The sequence below is a fragment of the Tenrec ecaudatus genome, chromosome 5 (genome assembly GCF_050624435.1).
Source record: "Tenrec ecaudatus isolate mTenEca1 chromosome 5, mTenEca1.hap1, whole genome shotgun sequence".
In the NCBI taxonomy this organism is placed as follows: Eukaryota; Metazoa; Chordata; class Mammalia; order Afrosoricida; family Tenrecidae; genus Tenrec; species Tenrec ecaudatus.
The window spans coordinates 12,127,843-12,148,911 of record NC_134534.1 but is presented as its reverse complement, the minus strand read 5'-3'; the positions used below and the strand labels follow the sequence as shown (position 1 = coordinate 12,148,911).

Here is a 21,069-nt window from a genome sequence, read left to right as displayed (position 1 = left end):
TCTTTCATTCAGTGCGCAGTTGTTAGTGACAGCCTCCATCCTGCCCCTGCCATCAACCAGCTGCAGAACGGCAGTCCAGTTTCTTACCTCTCCGAGCCTGAGTTCACCACCAGGAAAGGGGTCACAGGAGCGCTAGAAGGAACCCAGGTCGTGTAGCTGTTAAGTGCAGTTCAGACATCCCAGGGGGTGGCAGGAGAAATACCAGGCCCAGTAGAGCACATTCCCCTCAACATGCCCCGGCTGCTCCATGGGACCACCCTGAGGCTGTCTGCTCCCCTAAGGACTCACAGCCTTGGGAAACCTGCTCAGTTCGCGGCACTCCGGAATTCACGTGCTGGCAGTGGGTTTTGGGTTATCAGGCAGAATTGGCTAGCTGGATTTTTTTTTCCCTTCACTTTATTAGATCACCAGGCCTTTCTTTTGAGGCACTCCTTGGGGTGGGGAGAGCTCAACCCTTCAACCTCAGCCTTTGACCTGCAGTTTAACACGTTCGCCACTTAGACTCCTAATCGAAAAACCCCCTTGCTTTTTTGTGACCCCAGATGGCTAGAGGTGTGCGCTGTGTTTTGGTCTGTAGGGTCTACCCCCTTTCCTCCATTGCACTTGGATAAGGTCACGGCCTGGTGAGCGGAAGCCATGGGGTGCACTGTGTTTCAGTCCTCGAACACGTGTCCCTCCCCTACTCTGGCACCCGTCATGACTTAAATTCCAGGTTGTCAGCTCTGCACAGAGCCGTTTAGATGGATTCGCAAGGCCAGACCTGTCCTGCAAGCAGGAAACCCAGGGTGGACGCTCAAGTGGCTGCTGGCTAGAAGGTTGTGGGTTCAGCCCCTTCCAGAGGCACAGGATGGTGAGCTGCTGCTGCTGCTCCTGTATCTTCATTTAAAGAGAACTTTAATTACATCTTAAATATGACCCCAAACTCAAAGTACTCAAACTCACTGCCCATTGAGTTGATGCTAACTCACAGCAACCCTAAAGGACAGAGGAGAACGGCCCCTGTGGGTCTCTGAGACTGTAACTTTATGGGAGTAGACAGCCTCATCTTTCTCCTAAGGAGTGGCTAGTGGTTTCAAACTGCCAACCTTGTGGTTACCAGTCCAGTGCATAGCCATGACGTCGCTAGGGCTCATACTAAACGGGACCAGGACAAGGTACTTACAGAGACATAGCATAAGGTCAGCAATTTGAAACTCACCAGCTCTTCCGAGGGAGAAAGATGGGGCTTTCTTCTCCCATAACGAGTTGCAGTCTTGGAAACATGCAAGGCAGTTCTGCCCTGTCCTAGAGGGTCACTAGGAGTGGGCATCGACTCAGTGGCAGTGAGTTTACCATCGGACTGAGGGAGACCACTCGCTTGAGGACATAATAGAGTCTGTGTTAGGCCAGGTTGACTAGAGAAACAGATCCAGGGGCACATACATGGAGAAGAAAGAGCTTTCTACCAAGAAGTACTTATGCATCAAGAAAGCGTCCCAGCCCAGTCCAACTGAAGACCATTCACCCGTAATGAGTTTTCAGACCCACCCAGCCACGTGCGATACAGAATGCACGGCAGCCACAGGTTGGTGGGCGCAGAGTTGTATGGATCCGAGGTAGGTGGAAATATGGCAGGGCTTTGGCAGCTCTCGGGGCAGCCAGCAGAGTCCCAGTAACCAGGAAGGCTGAGTCGTGGAGGGAGGAGTATTCCCAGAGTCCTCCTTATAGAAGAAGATGTCATCAGGCTGTGACCCCATTGACAGGCCGATTCCACCCTATTTTTTTATACATCTCTAAGTTGACAGAAAATTACCTACTTCAGAGTCCAAGGGTTTGTGGGGGTACAGAGCTTTCAAAACACATGGGAGGTCAGAGAAAACTACCACACAAAACAGGGTTGGGGGTCACAAAAAAACTAGGATCAATACATCCTAGTTACCTGTGGAACTCTGGGTTGGGGGGGATGGGGCCCAGAGCTATGGTTGGGTACCATGCTTTATGTTAGAGAGGGGAGTTTACAGTATGGGTTCAGGGCTTCCCCACCCGAGGCAGGCAGGGCATGGCTCTTGCCTCTGTGTTGTCATGTCCATCAAGGACACACGCAGACAAGCCTCAAAGGGAGACTGCTCCTCTCTGGGCTGCAGGGGGATGGGGTGGAAGCAATCACTTTCCAATGCACTCTGCCTGAGGACAAGACCATTCACCTCCCTGTGACCTGCTTCTGAGAAAGCGATGAAACCCGCACAGGAGGATGCCCCAGGTCACCATCATCTCATCAGCCCCGTTACCATTCACGGGCTGGCGGGCCCTGGGGTTGCTTCACCCCGCGGCCTTATAAAGAAGGATGCTTTGCAGCACATGTGCATGTTTCTGTGAAGCCATCTGTTCTCCTTCCTCTTGTGTGTACAGCTAGGAGTGGGCTGAGTCTTATGGGACTATTGGTTTAACCCTTTAAGGAAGTGCTAGCTGATTTACAAAGCACTTGATCTGTTGGACCTGCCGATGGAGTTTGCTCTGCTCTCTAATTCAGTGTGTGTCCTGAGGCCATGCCCACACATTCTTGGACCAGAGCAAGCCGATGGGTGGTGAGAGAGGCCAGGAGAATGGTGACATCTGCGTGGGAGGCTGAGAAGGCACTGCCTGGCAAGGGAAATGCCCTCTGTCTTGTGGGTGCCTGGCTTCCTTCTCCCACTGTTCTGGAGTGGATCCAGACTCACAGCGACCCGATAGGTAGAGCTGCCCCTGGGGGTTTCTAGGTTGTCACTTTTTTGCAGGAGTAGAAGCCTCTTCTTTCTCCCGTGGAGCAGCTGATGGGATTGAACTGTTGGCCTCAGGGTGAGCAGCCCAATATGTAACTCGCCAGGCCTTCAGAGCTCCTTTGGCTTCCTATGCTCTTATCCACACTGTCTTCCTCTAAGACCTGGGGCAGCTCCCAGCATGTAACTAGTGCCTGCAGTCACTGGACGTTACAGTTAATGCATTCAGTGGGCAACGGAAAGGTTAGGGGTTGAGGTCCACTCAGAAAGTCTTAGAGATCTGCTTCTGAAAATTCGCCCATTTTTTCAGAGTAGACCTGGACCAGGTCTACTCTGAAATAGGGGGTGTTGACTGGACAGCAATTGGTTATTAAATTTTGTCCAAAGAAAGCAGCATAGAAACACAAAAGTGTTGGGAGAAGAAAACTGTAAATTTAACATGTCACCTAACTTGACCAGTTGCTTGTCCGTGTCACCTTCCTGTGGGCAAGGCTGTGCTGGCTGGCTGGTAAGACCATCATCCGAGGACTCTAAGTAGACGGGATTAACTCCTTGGGACGGGAGCCTTGGAATACCAGGGCCAGGGAAAGAGGCTGTCTGTCACTGTCCCGAAGACTGGCACCTGGAGACAGCCCATGAGGACCACTTGGCTTCTTCTCCCTGAGGGTAGGGGGCTGTATACTCCGCTGTTTCCCCTTCAGCAGTAATAGATCTTTTCCAGAGTGCGGTGGGGATGAATGACCCTTCTCTGTTGCTGCAAAATCCACTCCCCATTTTTATCCGTGGCAAAGAAGAAACCTCCCCTCTGAGTTATATAGTACACCCACCCAGACTCAGTGTGTAGGGAGGGCTCCCCTCTGTCCTCCCTCCGTCCACTCATGGCAGACAGACAGATGGACGGACAGCAGCTCCTCCCAAAGTGCTCTCGCCCCTTTAGAATCTGCAGTGAAACTTACAGATGGACATGAATTTATGGACGATGAGCATCAGGCAAGCACTGCTAATTACCCATGTGACTTTTATTATTCTAAAAATCAATATTATGAAATTTTGGCTCACATTACAAATGTTGCGATTGGTTGCGAGAACATGTGCCTAGAAGTATTCACAGCACACGTATTTGTGGGAGGATAAGATAGTGTGCAGCGTTTTGGGTTTGTTTGTTCGTTTGTTTTTGTTTTTTTGCTTCGCTTTGCTTTTCTTATTGCTTATCAGCGATTTGCTCTTTGCAGTGGTCATTTTCTCTTGTGGATTGAATTACAAAACAACTGCCTTGTTTATTCTCCTGCTGATTGGTGAAACCTCTTTCTAGGCTGCCCTCTCTCTAGGACCCCCACCCCCAACACACACACACAATGATTGCATCAGGGATTGAACCGGAGCTTTGGGGTTAGTCAGCTCAGAGTCCAATACCTGTTTTTGTCACTTTGCCTGCATGGTCTTGGGTAGAACGGACCAGAAGTAACTTTGCCCCATGGGCCGATGGGAGTGATAAGTGGGGGCCTGAGAACACAATACTTGGCCCTTCCTGTTAGTGGTGGAAGCTGGCATCCAGCCTTGCAGGTGGGCAACTTCTGATTGGCCAGCTGTGCTTCTAAGGGGTGGAGCTGAAGTCCACGTGGACACAGTGTCGGCTGTGTGTGCGCACGTGTGAGTGCACATGTGGGTGCACACATTTGCACACATTTGCACGCCTTGATTTGTGTGGCTGCAGGCTCCTCCCTCACTGTCAAAGCCATCACAGCACATCCGGTGACCGTGCTCCTCACCTATCTGTGGGCAGTGCCCGTCCGTTCTCCAGGGTGACTGTGTGTGTGTGTGGGGGGGGGGGGGTGTGACCTGGGTCTTCCAGCAGCGTGCCTGCTGCTGCAGCTGCTGCCTTGGAAATGCTGACTGGGCCCACACATCCTAAAACTAAATGAAAGCCCAGCAAGAGGCTCGTGCCCCCGGGGGAGGGCCACTGCCAAGGGTGAGTCATGGTTTTGTATCATGTGTTTACTCTGCTGGAACATCCCGGAGCTAGTGGGCAGAGCGGGCATCCGCATGCAAAGCAGGAGCTAGGCACCGTCCTCTGAGCTTCGGGCCCTCCCTTCTCCGTCATCCTCTGTCCTTCCCCCACAAGCCTCCTCCCTCTGGTCTTTTTCACGGGCAGTTGGTTTTCAAACTTGAGTTTGCAAATGATCACCTGGGAAACGCAATGAAATGCAGATTCTTGGGCTCCTCCCCCAGAATATTAATTCAGTGGGTGCAGGATGAGGCCCAAACACCTGCACTTGTTACACACCTGGGAGCAAGATCCAGCTGATCAGTTTGGGACCCTGCCTGTGTGTCTAGGGTCTATAAAGGAGTCCAAGCACGAATGTAGCATAGAGATCCTTTAAAAACATTAAATTGTAAGAGAGGGGAAAAAAAGTGTGCGATCGTACTCACAATCATTGAAAATGACTGAGCTTCTGTTGTGGCTGAGACTGGGGAGCTCTGTCCCATAGCCACCCTTCAGGTCTGGGAAACCGGCTCACGCTGAGGCTTGGCTTTCAACCAAACCATGGACCTACAGGGTGGCCAAAAACACAAGAGAGGGAGCCTCTCCTCACAGACGATGCCCATTGGTGAGGGCCTTCCACTCTGACGCAGCCCTGTCCCCCTTTCCTCTCCTTCCCTCAGGGCAGGGGCCCGGGTCTGGCTGGACACAGGAGACCACAGTGGGGAGACGCCCAAGTCCCATCTCAGCGTGAGACGGTGTCCTCTCGTCCAGCCTCCTCACGGGCTGTGTGTGACCTTCAGTGAGTCCCTCCGTGTCTCTGATGGTGACATCTGGGCCCTGAAGTAAAGTGTTTTCTCTCTTCCAGACATGAAATGCTACGAGAGATAAAGTCCTCTGGGGCCACTGTTCTCAGAGTGGGGTCGTGGTGAGGGAGAGAGAGAGTCACCATCCGCAGGAGTCCCAAGCCGACAGAGCCCCTTCATGTGGAGGTCAGACAACACCTCTCTGCAATCCCACCCTCCCTCCCACGGCACCTTCCACTTCTCTGGGCGCAGTGATGAACCCCGATTCTAGGATTCTCTACCGGGTTCACGGATTCCTTGCAGTGGCCACCTAGAATTCAGACATTACTCAACCACCATGGGGTTTGGTAGGGAGGAAGAAGGGCACAAGGCACGATCCGAAGTGACTCAGTGCTGCCCTTCATGAGTCAGCACAGCCTCTGCTCAGCCAAGCCTGCTGACCAGTGTCGTACTGGCTCTCGGCTCCTTGGACATTTGGGGCCATCCTGTCCTCTGTCCTACTCGGACAAGGGTTACAAAGTTCTTTAGCTTCGCCACTCAGTGTCCAGGGGTGCTCTACTCTGCCAGTAAGCTTTGGCCCAAGTGCTCAGCTCCTGCTCCGTGCGCCAAGAAGCCCGCATCTTGCCAATCTGGTTCTGCGGCCTCTGGGATAGCTCATTTTAAAACAGGCGGCATGGCAAAACTGACCATTCCCCTTGTTAGAGTTTCACACACCTTATGAGCATGCTTCCACTACCACAAAGTTGTCATGCACCATAACTTGCCTTCATAGTGAATTGTCCATTGCTCTTGGTCAACCACAGATAACCTTATTTGCATAGCCCTCCCCAGCCCCCTGGCATTTTCTATCTGGCTCCTTTCTCTTGCCTGTCTCCACTTCCAGGGCTGCCCTCACCCCCTCTGCTCCCTACTACATACTCCTCTGCCCGGCTTTCAAGCTCCCCAGAGTTCTAGGCCCAACACTCCCCCACTGACCCCCACTTCCCAGGCTAACTGCCCAGGCTCCTAGCTGGCCACGGAGCCAGGACCCCTTCTCACCTGCAGGCTCTCATCTGACTGTCCCCTCCTGGTTACTGTTCCACCCCTCACCTGTGTGGACCTCTGACCCTCTTTCCAGTGGCTCTCAGACAACTTCTCTACACACCCACGGGGCCCTGCTAGGCATTTCCCACACTCAATTCATCTTCCCCGGCTTCATTAGTCCACACTCCATTCCAGGATGGTTATCTAGGCCAACTCCCTAGTAGGTTATACACTCAAGGAATGGGCCTGGCCAGATAATTTGTTTCTATAATATATGGGGGTGGAATAGATAATAGGCTCTTGAGAAATGCGCTTTCAAAGGTTGGAGTGGATTGTTGGGGTGTGGTCGGGGAACTCGGTGGAAAAACCAAAGCACAGTCACGTGAGAGCCGTCTGGTTCTCTCTCACCCCCGAGTCCATTTGTACCACTTCCCCCACCCCCACCCTCACCATTCCAGCTTCCCTTCCATGGTCACACAGGTCAAGTGCTCCTGTCACTCCCGGAAGCAGCATGTTTCCCCCCACTCTCAGTCCATTCATTCATGGTCATAGACCATGACTGTGACCATGACCGTGGAGTGGGCAGGGGCAGGGAAGGGATAGGAAGGATGTTTAGAAGGCTTTGGTCGAGTCCAAATCTGGTCTGGGGTCCTGTGGGGAGGCTTCCCGGGACATGGGTTGTTTGAGAAGAGTCCTGAAGCAAGTGGGGTGGTTTTCCTGATTGGAGGCAGGGGACAAGGGGCAGAGGGAAGGGTCAGGAGCTGGAGAACAAGGTCCCCAGGGCAGGGTGAGTGATGGAAACTCCAAGAAGGTCCCTCTTTTTCCCTCCCCTGGAGCAGATAGTCCTACCACTTTGTTTTTTACCCTCATCCCAGTTAAACATCATCGGCCCCATGAGTGGCGGGCAATGTCGGAGTCCTCACTTAACCCACGAGGAAGCCAAGGCCTGGCAGCTGCACCCAAGCCATCCCATGAGCCCCCAGCTCAGGCTCCAGCCAGCACCTCTGATGGGCTCACGACTCTGCAGGCTTGCTCTGAGGACCGACTTAGAGCACCTCCTCCCCGCCCTGAGTTTGCTTCACACCTGTGTACTCCCAGACCCCCATCCTGTTCTGACTGGGTATCTGGTTTTAGAAATGAGAGTTGGCTGAGGGTCTCATTCTGCTTTTTTTCTCATTTCAGATCCAGTCTAGTTCAAAGGAAGAACTGCCCGCCTCTACCTCCCCCCGGGGAAGGTCCTGCGGCACCCCTGCTGATGGGCACAGGCTCTTAGACAATTGTTCATGAGTTCTCACCTTCTGGACCCGGGGAGAGCTGAGCTGGTGGGACACATACTCAGGCTTCACTGCATAAACTGTGCAGAATGACCGGGCCAGTTTACGTAGCCAGGGCCCTGACCAGGGGTCTCTGTGTTCCCTCATCCTTGCAGGCTGGGCAACTCAGCCATGCCGGCACTGTCCTAGCCTCTCTGGGATTCTCCTTCATGCTACCAACGTCACTCACCCGCCACCACACTCTGAGCTATTCTTTCTTCTCTGTGACAAGGAGGCTGTCCCCCTGAAGTCCCAATGGAGGTCTCCTATGTCTTCGTGACCAGAGCTGGGCCAGGGGTCCTCCTTGTAACCAATCCCCGACCAAGATCCTAGATCACCTGACTGTTCTTCCTGCCCTTGGCAGCACTGGCTGGCTGCCTAGTACTGCTTTAGAACTTGGACTGATTGTATACTGAAGAAGAGAGCCATGATTGATGTGCTGGCCAGCAACCCAGCAGAGACACACAGTTCAGTGATTCCAACTCAGCGACCCTGCACAACAGACTAGAACTGCTCTGTTAGAGTGTCTGAAGCGGCAATCTTGGTGGGAATGGGCTGCCACATCTTTCTCCCTCTGAGTGGCTGATGGATTCAAGCCACTGATTTTTTTGGTTAGCAGCCAGTTCAGGGCTCCTTTAAGACTCATGCACCAGTGTCTAACTGTGGCAGCATTTTTGAGTGCACGGTGCGACCCCTGTGTATGTCCAAGGGGTCGTCTTCAAATCCTTGTGGTTAACCGTTGACAGAGAGTACCAGACATCTGAGTCAGCCAGCTCATGCCCAAGGTCATAGGGATTATCCCTGCCCCTCTTTCTTCTGTTTGGCTTTCTTTCTATTTGGGTATGATTTTTTTAATACAAAATTCAGGACCTGTGAATCAATCAGAGCCATAACTAGATGAACAGTTTTGTAGTGTTGTAGCAGGGGAAATTAGAGGAAACCAGGAACCAATTAATGACAAGAATGAAGAAAATGTTCCTGAATTGACTTTGATGATGATGGCACAGCACGTCTGAAACATATTTGAGCTGTTTCATTGTATGATAAATGAATTATATGTCAATAAAACTTTAAAAAAGAAAAGAAAGACAACCATATAAACTGAAAAGACTGGAGAAGAGCTGCCTCCGCAAAGCATGACGTCCTGAGGAGGGACTGATCCCCACTGAAGGACAGCATGCTTGCTCAAATGGGGGAGAGAGTGGGGGGGTGGGCAGAAGAAAGAGACAAGGCTCCTCAGAGAGTTCAGTTGGCACAATGACCAGGCAACATTGCGTTCTGTTTAACTCAGGGACCGGGCAACACTGTATTCTATCATACACTGGGCGAGGCAGCCAGCATCAAACCTCATAATCAGAAGAAATGGATGGAATTCTTTGTGCTGTACATTTTACTTCTGTAATGTCACTCCGCCTTCCGGACCATCCTGTGAGGCGAGAAGACCTTAACTGAGGGAGCATTTCTGTATCAAGGGTTAAAGCGCAGGCTCAAATCCAACCTCCCGGAACCCCGGGTCCAACCTGTACTGGCTCTGTGGCCTTGGGCGAGTGCCGTCACCTTTCTGTGTTGCAGCTGTGTGGACATGGAGATAATGACTGGGTATTCGGGTGGCTCAGTGCGTGATCAAGTTCTGAGAGCAACCCTGGCATAGAGGATGCGCCTGAGTCTCCGTGCTCCTTGAGTCACTGGCGAGAAGTTCCACCGACGTGGTCTCATTTGATGGACTGGGCCCCCCTGTGAGGTGTGGTCATCCTTCTCTCGCTTTCTTTTTCTTTTTTAAGATGAAGAAGCTGCTCTCCAGACATGTCAGATAAATTCTCGCAAGTCACACGTGACAAAGGTGCGTTCTTGGCTCCAAAGGCGATTCCATCTCACTGTCAATCAGTTGAGTGCTCCACAGCGAACCGAAAGGCTGGTGTTGGAGATGTCAGAGCCTCAGGAGGAATGCCTGGCAGTCTCCTTTTCAGAAGGTGAGCCAGTGAAGACCCTGAAGGGCACAGTTTTGCCCTGATGCCCAGGGGCCACCGTGAGTTGGCATCAAGGCCATGGCCACTGTCTTTGGGGTTGGCCCTTATAAGAGACGATGGCCACATTCTCCCTAGGATGGAAACTGCCTTCTGGTTGGTCACCCCAGATTTTAACCCTGGCTTCTCCTTTTGGAAGCCTGTGATACATGGGGCACAGGGCTGGGCCCCAATGACAGTGACCCAGAGCAAGTATAATCCTTTCCCCGGGCCCACAAGAAGGCACATAAATCCCACCGCACCCCCATGCCGGAGCACCTGTTCCCATCCCCACCTCCACTGCCGCCTCTACCACACAACGTCTCCTTCCCAGGACTTGGTCTCTGTTGAGATCTCTTCCTCTCATGCCGCTTTGATGGAATATTTGGTGTGCAAATTTTATTTTCAATTAAACGCGCTTGCTGAACGGTTGTGGTGTTGAAAGGATTCCATTAGGCTGGCTAATTATATAGTAGTTGCTACAAGGAGATATTTGCACTCAATTTCAACTCTTAGGTAATTCAAATCAAACGCTTTCTACTTTGCTCCCCGGAGCTGCGTGTGACCGGCTCTCTTTAACACGGCAGGCTTCTCGGGAGTTATTTTTAGCAATCCAAATCAAAACAGCAATTTTGGCTGAGGCCATGTCTAGTCTAGCAGAATCAACCGTATGCGCCGATGGGAACAGGCCGAGGCCGTGCCCTGGAAGTGAACAGAGCCCACTGCCTCTCTGTCTAAGGGGACTCTGGGTTCGTGTATGAAGTGAGAAGCGTTTCGTTCCGTCGCTGTGTTCCTTTGAGAACCCTATCTGACATTCCTTTAAGCTTAAAAGAGATGTCAACGGCTGGAACAGCACTTTAATTTTTTCCAGGATGGTGGACCCTGACTGAGTTCCTAGAGACTCTTGTTTTAGCCCCTGGGTCTCCCTTGAACCATGACATGGACTATTTTAATTTTAACTGTTTTTCTTTCTCATTCTTTTATAAGACAACCTGTAACCCACCCACCACTGAGCCTAAGCAGGGCGTGTGGGGAACTATATATATTTTTACTTCATTTTGTACCTGTCACATTTTAAGTATTCAAATAATTGAATAAATTGGCAAATGAATAAAATCTGATGCTTGTTTTCCCTTAAACAAGCAATTATTTTGACATACATATTAAATGAATTGGTTCGCTTTGAAAAATGTAATTCGCAAGTACACTGAAGTCTTTTTCGATCTCCACCCCAAACCCCTGCTCCTTTAGTATCTTGAGTAACTTTCGTAATCACTTTGGTACACCTCCTTGTAGAGTTTTGTCACATGTTCGCGTGCACGCGTGTGCGCGCACAAACACACACACATTTATCTACATATAGTGTAGCTCAAACAGGCAGACTCACTGGCACCCTGTTGATTTCAACATCGTTCTCCCTCACACCGCCTACTGGTTTCAAACCGCTAACCTTGAGGTTAGTAACGCAACTCCTATCCCACTACGCCACCAGGGCTCATTCTAGGATAGATAGAGACTATGCAGAGTCCCTTTCATTCCGTTCTATCATGCTCTATAAAATTCTCGCCAACTCCAGTTGAGAGAATATCAAACCAACCTTGTGGGTTGCGCCACTCAAGTTTTTGTCCCTTGTTTTATTTCCAGGCACGACTGCAAAAGCACTTGGAGTGTCGATTTAGGGGATTAAAATAAATTTTAACACGTAGGGTCTCGTAACCACGGGTCCAGGAGTCTTTTGTAGACTTGTGGACAACAAATTATGCTGCAAATGCTACTTGCCTTGTTCTTCTCTGACGACTACAACACTTCCTTTTGTTTTTTCTAAAAACTCCACCTCAAACGCTCGCCACCGAGTCGATGACCCTAGAGGACGGTAGAATTGCCCCTGTGGGGTTTTGAGACTGCAGCTCTACAGGAGAGAAAAGCCTCATCTTTCTCCTGGAGAGCTTCTGGTGGTTTCAAACTGCTGACCTTGGAGTTGGCAGCACACCTCGTAACCATTTAGACTAAATTCAATCCTGTGCCTTTACATTCATGATACTTACAGGTCGCTTCTCACATGGATGTTGGCAGATTGATCATGCCCACTGCTATTTTGGGGGTAGTGAACACACATGTTCTCTGAATCAGCCTACTGCTGTAGAGACTGCAGAACCAGCAGACAGAAGAGTGTGTCACGCCAAGTCCCGTCCACAGAACCAAGGGAAGAACATGGTACATGGAATTCCTTGGGAGAAGCCATCGAGTGTCTTTGGATCCAGATTCAGAGAGGGCAGTGACCCGTCCGTGGAAATTGAACTGATTACTGGCAAAGTAGCCCTCTCTGGCTCTGGTTAATGGACCCAGTGAGCCTCTTGAAGTTCTTGTTATTGTTCTTAGATGCTGTCAAGTCGAATCCGATTTGTAGCAACCTTATGCACAACAGAATGCAACACCACCCAGCCCTGTAGTCTTCACATTGGTTAGTTTGAACCCATTGTTTCAGCCACTAGATCATTCCATCTAATTGAGAGTCTTCCTCTCTCGCTGTCTTTCTACTTTATCAAACACGATGTCCTTTTCCAGGGTCTGGTCTCTCCTGACAACATGCCACAAGTACATGAGAAGATGTCTCAATTCTCAAGAATAGGCCTTATACAGCAGCCTTAAGGTTTGAAAGGAAGACTACCAGTATTGTCAGCCCACTCACTCCTAAGTGTGGGGTCCGAGAGGAGCCGTTACTAATAGACTCTCTCCCAGAGCTCTTCGCCAAGGCGATGTCACAAAGACCCTAGCACTGGCCAAGCAAATATTGCATGTTGTTCTTACTTCCTCTCTCCCCCATCATCCAATTCCAATGAATGCCTGTTCCTTTGCCTTGTTGAAGCCTTTTCCTTCGAGGTAGTGTGGTGTTGAAGAAAGTAGGAACCTCACATTCTAGTTGTGGCCGTGTGCTCCTAGACAAGCTGTTTGCTCAAAGTAGACTTCTACCTTTTACTATCAAGCCTGCACATTTGCCAAAATCCACTAAAAATTAGAAAGAAAAATAAAAAGGTTAAAAACCCGCACTCGCTGGGACGTGCTTCCTGTGGCATTTCTGAGCATTGTCACCTGCAGCTGGATCATATCACGACTTGATGAGACCACCAAAACCCATGAAACCCTCTCCTTTCACACGGGAACCATCCAGCTACCCTCTCCCCTGTGCCACAGCCCCTCCCCAGCGGGTTCTTGGGGTCATGATTCATTCATCGCTGGAGTTTTCTCCGCGGGTCAAAAGGAAAGGGTATTTCCCCACTTTGCGGTTCAGGGCCTCCAGGGTCACACCTCTGATTCACTCGCTGTGGATGTCCTGAACCCCAGTCAATCTTTCCCCTTCGGGGTGAGAGCTATGGCCTCTGGTCTGGCCATTACGCCTGCGTCACCACACTTCTCCTCAGGTGAAAGGTCGGGTGAAGGGGTGAAAGGCACCTGGGAGCTGGAGGAGGCTAACGAGGTCCTGGGGGCGTGACCCTTTGTGTTTGTGTCCTTCCTTCGAGCGCCTGCACCTGAGCACCCACTGAAGGCATGGCCCCTTGCCAAGGGCCTGCACCTGAGCACCCACTGAAGGCATGGCCCCTCACCAAGCAGTCCGCACAGGCAGAAAGTGTGGCTCTTCCATGGCTGCGTCCTGATGGAACCTCTCCCTTGCTGGCTGTAGGATCCCTGGTGACGTTGCGGTTACGCATCGGACTGGAATCAGCAAGGTCAGCCATTCAAAACCAGCAGGAGAAAGGCTGGGCTCTCTACTCCTGTAAAGTTACAGGCTTGGGAACTCACAGGGGCAGTTTTACCCTGCCATGTAGTTCGCTATTGACTCGATGGCGGTGCGTTTGGTTTTTGATTTGGGCCAGTCGGCCTGCCGGGTCTATGTGAGTTGAAATGAGACACCATAGAATTTCTTACGTGACTTGTGTTTTGTTTGGTTTTGTTTGCTTTGTGTTGTTAGCTGCTGGTGACTTAGCCAGCCCTCAAGATCTGTAAGGTTTTCATTGACTGATTTGGGGAAAATCACCAGGCCTTTTTCCCTAGTCCATCTTGGTCTGGAAGTTCCATTAGACCTGCTCAGCCGGTTTCAAGTGGTGGCTGTGCTGGAGGCACTTTGGTCAGGGAACACGCCTGGGTCTCCCACATGGAAGGCGAGCGTCATTACTGAACCACCATTACCCCCTGTTTATTTCACACTGACTCAAAACAAAATCCCAACAAGCACAGCGGCTCTCCTGGGCACAGTGGTGGTGAGGTGCCTTTGAGTCCGTTCTGACTCACAGTGATCCTATTAACAGCCAAGCGAAACACTGCCCAATCCTGGGCCATCCTCGAAGTCCTTGTTTGGATTGAGCCTGTTGTGGAAGCCACCGTGTCAATCCAACTCATTGAGGGTCTTCTGACCTTCTTCTCCAGGGATGAGTCCCTCCTGATAACATGCCCAACAGACATGAGACAAAGTCTCACCTTATCTTGTTTCTAGGAAGCATTCTGGCTGTTCTTCCAAGACAGAATTGGCCCGACCTACATCTGCAATGAGTTTAAAAAGAAACTCAGCGTCCTAAGAAAGGCCAGGCTTGCTGGCCGCATAGAGACCAGTGGAATCCCTGAGGCTAGGGCACTTAGTCCTGGAACGGAAGTCACTCCCACAGGAAGAGTGATCAGCCATTTGAGATCAAAAGGACAGCCTTTCCCCAAGGACAAAGTCCTGAAGGTGAGGAAAGATGGAGCAATGGAAACCGGAAACACTGGGAGGATGTGGGATAAGTGAGGCTACCCCGTGGGGATTGCAATGAATGAGATCAAACAATGTATAAACTGTAGAATGGAATACTGATGACCCGCTCTGCCCACTGTCCCCTGATTCAGAGTCAAGAGTGCCATGCAATGCTTTCTTTGACCAGCTGTCACGCACCGCTGATAGGATGCTGCCTATAAAGGTTGATCAAGTGGCCTTGCCTCTCCTTGTCTCTGGTCCTCCTCCAAGTGGCCAATACTGTGTGAATCTACATTCTGGAAACTAAGAAATGAGTTGACCCGCTCTCTGATTCATACACTTGATCAGGAATGCTGGATGTTGGTGGGTAGAGTGAGGGATCGGGTAGATTTTGAAGCCAACCCCTGACCCTGAGACTCAGGTGACATGCACAGGGGGCTGGGGACAGGGGGTCAGTACCCACATCTCCAGTTGCACAGCAATGGGGCCATTTAGGGCAAAGCTGGAAATATTCCACTTGTCCTGCCCTCGTCTCTGCTAATTGTGCATGTTCACTCTCAAAAGTGGCACCATTTGGATGGCAGAGGGTCCTGGAGGTCGTTAGGGGCCATCAACAGTTCATGTTGTAGATTGCTCATCTAAAGTGGTCAGTCCCACCCCTGTCCCCCCTCCAGGTGACAGGCTAGAAAGCCCTCAGGGTTTGCCTCTGTAAAGATAACAGCCAAGAAACCCCTATGGTGCACCGTCTTCTCTGCCCACTCGGGTCACCTTGAGTCAGTTGACCTTGTGGCAGTGGTTTGGTTTGGAGAAAGACGAGGCTGTCCGCACTCACAAAGACCTTCAGGCCCAGAAAGTCTAAATGGGGTAGCTGTGAGTCAATGCACTCTGGCCATGGGGCAGATTGGAGAGACTAGACTTGGAGCGATTCAATCCCTGAGATGTCCTTGCTTTGCTTGCGTCTTCTCCCCATGCCTGCCTCTGCTAGGCTGTTACGAAACCTCTTCTGGGCTCTGACTAGTTCCCATCTATCTCTGCATCTAGGAAGGCCTCTGTGACTCCACTATATCCTTCATTGGGGGTCTTTTAAAAAATTATTTTCTTCATTGTGGCAGTATTATACAGAACATAAAAACTTACCGTTTGGCCCATTTTAAGCACAAAATTCACCGTCCTTGAGTGCCATTCGCCCTTCAGTGTGTGAGGGGGCTTCAGAGTAGTTGTGGGGGAAATGGAATGAGACGCAAATGCCGCTTTACCACGAACTTTCTGAAGGCCCCTTTGAATGTCACCACAGTCGCCTCTCAGAACAGGGTCTTCATTCCAAACCGAAATCATACCTCTTGAGTCATAACTTCCGCTTACCTTCCACCTGCACCCCCACCCCCACCCACATACACAACGCCCATTGCCATGATTCTTCTTTGTGTCTCTCTGAATTAGCTTTGTTAGATACCTCAGGTGAATCAACACATGCACTGTTCATGTCAGTCAGTGTCCCCTTGTGGATGTCTGTCCAAGTTGTGGCCTGTATCAGAGTTTCTTTCCTGTGTGTGGTCATTGTGGGACACCTTGATGCCATTTTTGACTTCTAGCGATCCCTTGTGACAGAGTGGATCTGCCCCATTGGATCCCTCGACTGGGTTCTTCATGGGAGCAGATCACCATGTCTTTTCCTTTTGGAGCCCTTGTGTGAGTTTGAACCATCAACCTTTTGGTTAATGTCTGATTGCTTAAGCACTGCTCCAACAAAACAAATAAATAAAACACCCAATCAACTCATTGCCATCGGGTTGATGGTGACTCATATCAACCCTGTAGGACAGAGTAGACATGCCCCTTGTGAGTTTCTAAGACTGTAACTCTTTACAGGAGTAGAAAGACTCATCTTTGTCTCACAAAGCTGCTCCTGGTTTTAAACTACTGACCTTGCAGGCAGTGGTCTAACACAACGACTACGTCAGCTCCTTTCCTCCTTTTCCTGGCTGACTACTGCATCACTGGGTGCGTGTACCACACTCTCCCCTTGGTGGCTATGAGTTTATGTGATCCTCAAGGTCAGCAGTTGGAAAACCACCAGCCGCTCCTCAGGAGCAAGGTGGAGCTTTCTACTCCCTCTTGTAAAGAGTTAGAGTCTCTGAAACTCAGAGAGGCCATTGTACCCTGTCCTGTAGGGTCACTACGAGTCAACACCGACTCAAGTGAGGGGTGTTTTTTTGTTTGTTTGTTTTTGCTATTGATGGGAACTTGGTCTGTCTCTACTTTTGAGTTGTTTCCATTTTCCGGCTTTGGTGAATAACCCATCTAGAAATGTTGGCCTTGACGTAGCTCTCTGAGTCCCTGAAAAACAGTGGTTTTCATTTGCCGTTAGCTTAGTGACCTTGTTTATGAGTTGGACCTTCACAAGGACTGGAAGGAGCACCTGTCATGTCCTGGGGGCTTCAGAAGTGACGGGGCAGAGCCAGAGCTATGGCTGTTAGCACGCTTGTCTCCTGGCCTCCTCCTCACCGTTGCGCTTCAGGACAGCTGCAGTGCATCCCAGAGTATAGAAAAGATGACATGAGATTGCAAACCGCAAGTAAAAAGTTATGCAGCATCTCACGAGCCTCGGTAACCAAAGTAATTACCATCTGAAGGTGCTTTAACCCTTTTGCATCATTTCATACGACATTGCTGAAGTACATGTTATCTTAAGGTTCTTCCCAATTTGTTTTTCCTATTTGTGTTGCTTCCCTGAACATCCTCTAGATTCATCGGTAGCTATTTCAGCAACCATTTTTCATTGGATTTTATCTGTGTGGTTGGTGATGAACTAACTATAGGATTCCTAGTTTCCCCCTACATTTTATAAATTGAGTTTTTGCTTCCAGCTCTTCCTGTATCTCAGGAGCATCTCAGAAGTGGAGCCAGTTGATCAGACAATAGATAGGGAAACGTTTCGTGTCTCATCCATCACTGTGCGTGCCTGGCTCCCATAACACACTGTACATTGCTGTTTGTTGACCTATTGGCTCTAACTCACGGTGAGCATATTTCTGACAGAATAAAACATAGCCTGGTTCTGTGCTGTCTTCATGACTGCTGTCAGTTGTGGAGTCCTGACTGATTAAAAAAAATATTTCCAAGAATGGAATTGCAGATTTGATAAATGTATTAAGTGTAATGGAGAGTATTTTGAAGGTGATAAGTTTGTTTTGTAAAAATAAAAAACTTAAATACATAACTTTTTTTTTTCTTTCTACACAAGCTCCGTTTTATTAAGTGAGACTTTGCAGTGGAACTGGGGCGCTTAAAAAATTTGACTGCCTGGGCCTTGGGTGGCTCTCTGGCCCCTCCCCGCCAAGATCTCTGAGACAACAGCTGGGTATCAAATGACTTTATAGACTTTATGTGAAGGAAAGTTACAAATGGAAGGACGGAAGTGGATGCTTGGGTGCAATTTCTAGAAAACGGACAGGTCTACCCAACATGCATGTTGGGTGACTTGCCTTGGTGACTTGGGGAAGGCCAGGCCGCCGTTTAGCTCTCTCCATCACTGTCTCCCAGGGTATGCTTGTCAAAGAGATACTCGGCCAGGCAGAATCTGGGGCCCCCGTCTTGCGCAGGTTGGTGACATAGTCGCCCAGCTCTTTGATGGGTTTCACCTGCTCATCCAGGTACTGTGGCTCGGTGAAGTCATAGAGATGGGGTTGTTCTTGTCCGTGACCAGTTGGTGAGCTCCAGCAGGCACTGGTTGACACTCTTCTCCAGGTGTAAGGCACACTCCATGCGCTGAGCCCGCTCTCCCAGTCCTCACGGTCTGGTGTCTTGAAGATCCGGCCCCCTCGTTGGTTCTTCAACTTAATCAGTTTCTCGGCATGTCCCCTCTCCTCGTGAGACTGGTGCAGGAAGTATTTGGCAAAGTTCTTCAGAGCTACGTCATCCCGGTCAAAGTAGTAAGCCATGGGCAGGTAGACGGAGGAGGCGTAGAGCTCCAGGTTGATCTGGCAGTTGATGGTGGCCTACGAGTCCTGGGTGTAGTTCTGGCGCACCTGCAAGGGGGACGTGGTCACAGCGGCGGTGCAGGCCTGGGGCCATGGAATATGGCTGAGAGGCGATGATAGAGGGTTGGCTGGGTGGCTGGTTGGCAGGGGGAGGCTGGCGAGCGCCGGGTTCCATTTAAGCACTGTTGAAGCAGGAGACCGTGGCGGCTCTGAGAAGGTCTGAGATACATAGCTTTAAGGGGAAAAGAGAAAGAACTGTGGGGGGCGGGGTGTGGTGTCTCCCCTTGTATTTCTTCTAAGGTTCATTTGTGCATTCTTTTGACGTCCATGTTCAGTAGTTTTCCTTCACACCAGTACTCGGATGCATCAACTGCTTGGTCGTCTTCACTCCCCGACGTGGTTCCCATAAACAAACAAATCCCAGACTCACTGCCAATCGAGTCGATGCCAACTCGTGCTGAGCTCATAGGGCAGGGTGGAACGGCCTCTGTGGGCTTCTGAGACGGTAACTCTTTAGAGGAGTAGAAAGCCCCATCTTTCTCCCATGGTGCATAATTAATTTTCAGTGTGCATGAGTACTAGATGACAGGAAAACCCCATCTCGTGGTAGAGGGGACAACACTGAGGCCCAAACAGAAGGAGGCAGTTTCCAAGACAGTCGTACCTTATCGGTTGGTGGACCTGTATATAGAGTCCTCAGTCCCTGGATTCCCCAATTCAAGCAAGACACGTTGGAACATTAAAACAGATGCCTGCCCTTCACCTGCCAGCTCAGGCATCAGCCAGTACCACTGTCTGGGGTTGTGTCAGGTAGCTGGAGCGGCCCAAGTCCTCCCAGCAGAGCGGCCATCACCCTGGCGGCATACAGAATCATTCAGCACAGCAAAAGCAATGAAGGGGACAATGACAGCTGCAGGTCAAACAACCAGCAAACTCACTGCCGTCAAGTCAATGCTGACTCATGGCCACCCCCCGTGGGTTTCTGAGACTAAATGTTCACGGGAGTAAAAAGCCTAGTCTTTCTCCTGAGGAGCTGCTGGTTGGCTTCGAACTGCTGACCATGCGGATTGCAGCCCTCTGCTTCACCATGACACTACCTTACTTCATATCTGCCGGGCTCCTAAGTTTATCTCAGTTCATCCTCACGGTCGCTCCTTAGGAATGATTACCTGCCCAATCTATTGTGCCATCCCCAAGATCGGACTGGCAGGCTCTAGGTTTATTTATTTCTCTTACTCGTGTGCTTTCATTGGCCACTTTTCAGAAATACATCATTGCCAAGCACCTAGCCAGTGGCCATGAGAGAGGCTTTCCAAATAAGCTGGAGGGAAGGTGTGACTGTTGAGCCGGTCACTGGGCCCCTAGTGTTACCGAAGCAGAACCTTAACCCTTTCACTACCGAGTTTCATGGAGCATGAAACTCCTCCTAAATCGGTCTCAGTGCAGCCTCTGTGGAGGTTTCTTTATGACAGCGAAGGCTCCTTAGAGAATACCGATTTACAAAGAAGTGGAGATGTGACTGTCACCTCAAATCTCAGAGTGAAAGACCAAAATACCCCAACTGCCCCATGCAAATGGATGTAGGTCTGTTCTGCCCCACCCCACTCCCATACCGTACCCACACACACGCTCCCGGAAGACTCCAGACTTCCCTGAACTCCATTTTGAAAATGGTCTTTCCAGCCAGCCGCTGGACTATGACCCATGTGTTCCAGCCTCTCTTTGTGCTCCGAGTCACAAGCCCCTGGCTAGTGGCCGTGTCCTTGGTGCACCCACAGACACCATGGCAGAAAGGTCAGGAGGCATGCTTCTGGGAGATCAATGGCCATGGAAGCCCTCGGTCACACACGAGCTTGCCCGGATTCGGAATTGGCTCATTGGCAGCAGATGGAATGCTTGGTTTGTTTGTTTGTTTGTTTGTTTATTTGAGATGAACTTATTTGTCACCAAAGACATCCATTTGTGGATGAAAGAAACAGATGCTCCCAATTAAGCAATCACGTGCCCCTGCTCCTGCCTGTTGGGCACCTACCTTTGTTGCAGCTGTTAATTCAGATGTTTGCCTTGAAGGGTGATCGACACACTCCGCATTGGGATTGGTGAGGAAAGAGAGCAAAGCGTAAGGCAAATGCCTCTCCTCCTGGGAAGTGCCGAGCACCATGCCGAGCACCATGCCGAGCACCATGCCGAGCACCATGCCGAGCACCATGCCGAGCACCATGCCGAGCACCATGCAGTCCGTGTCCAGGCAAGAAGAGGGCCTTCCCCAGGCAGCTGACAGAATCCCAGGGACAGTGTGTCACTGTTAGTTAGCTGACCTGACTGTGAGAGATCGTGTCCGTACCCTGAGCCTGGCTGTGAACTGAGAAGTTGCTTTTAAGGGACAGTCATCTCTGGTCAGGAGCCCTGGTGGCATAGTGGTTACACATTGGGCTGCTAACAATTGGGTGAGCAGTTTGAAACCACCAGCCACTCCACCGAAGAAAGATGAGGCTTTCTACTCCT

At 50.5% G+C, this 21,069-nt stretch overlaps 1 long non-coding RNA gene and 1 pseudogene across 14 annotated transcripts in view; one reads left to right on the top strand and one right to left on the bottom strand.

Moving 5' to 3' along the window:
• The window catches only part of LOC142447906 (uncharacterized), a 167,397-nt gene extending 157,109 nt beyond the window's left edge, over window positions 1-10,288 (top strand). For all 14 annotated transcript variants that reach the window (XR_012784466.1, XR_012784463.1, XR_012784479.1 and 11 more), the window contains 2 exons: window positions 5,585-5,708; window positions 7,728-10,288. This is a non-coding gene — a long non-coding RNA (uncharacterized LOC142447906). The remainder of the gene's footprint in view (window positions 1-5,584; window positions 5,709-7,727) is intronic.
• Window positions 10,289-18,073: 7,785 nt separating this feature from the next.
• LOC142448587 (ferritin heavy chain pseudogene) lies at window positions 18,074-20,785 on the bottom strand (annotated as a pseudogene).
• Window positions 20,786-21,069: the final 284 nt, after the last annotated feature.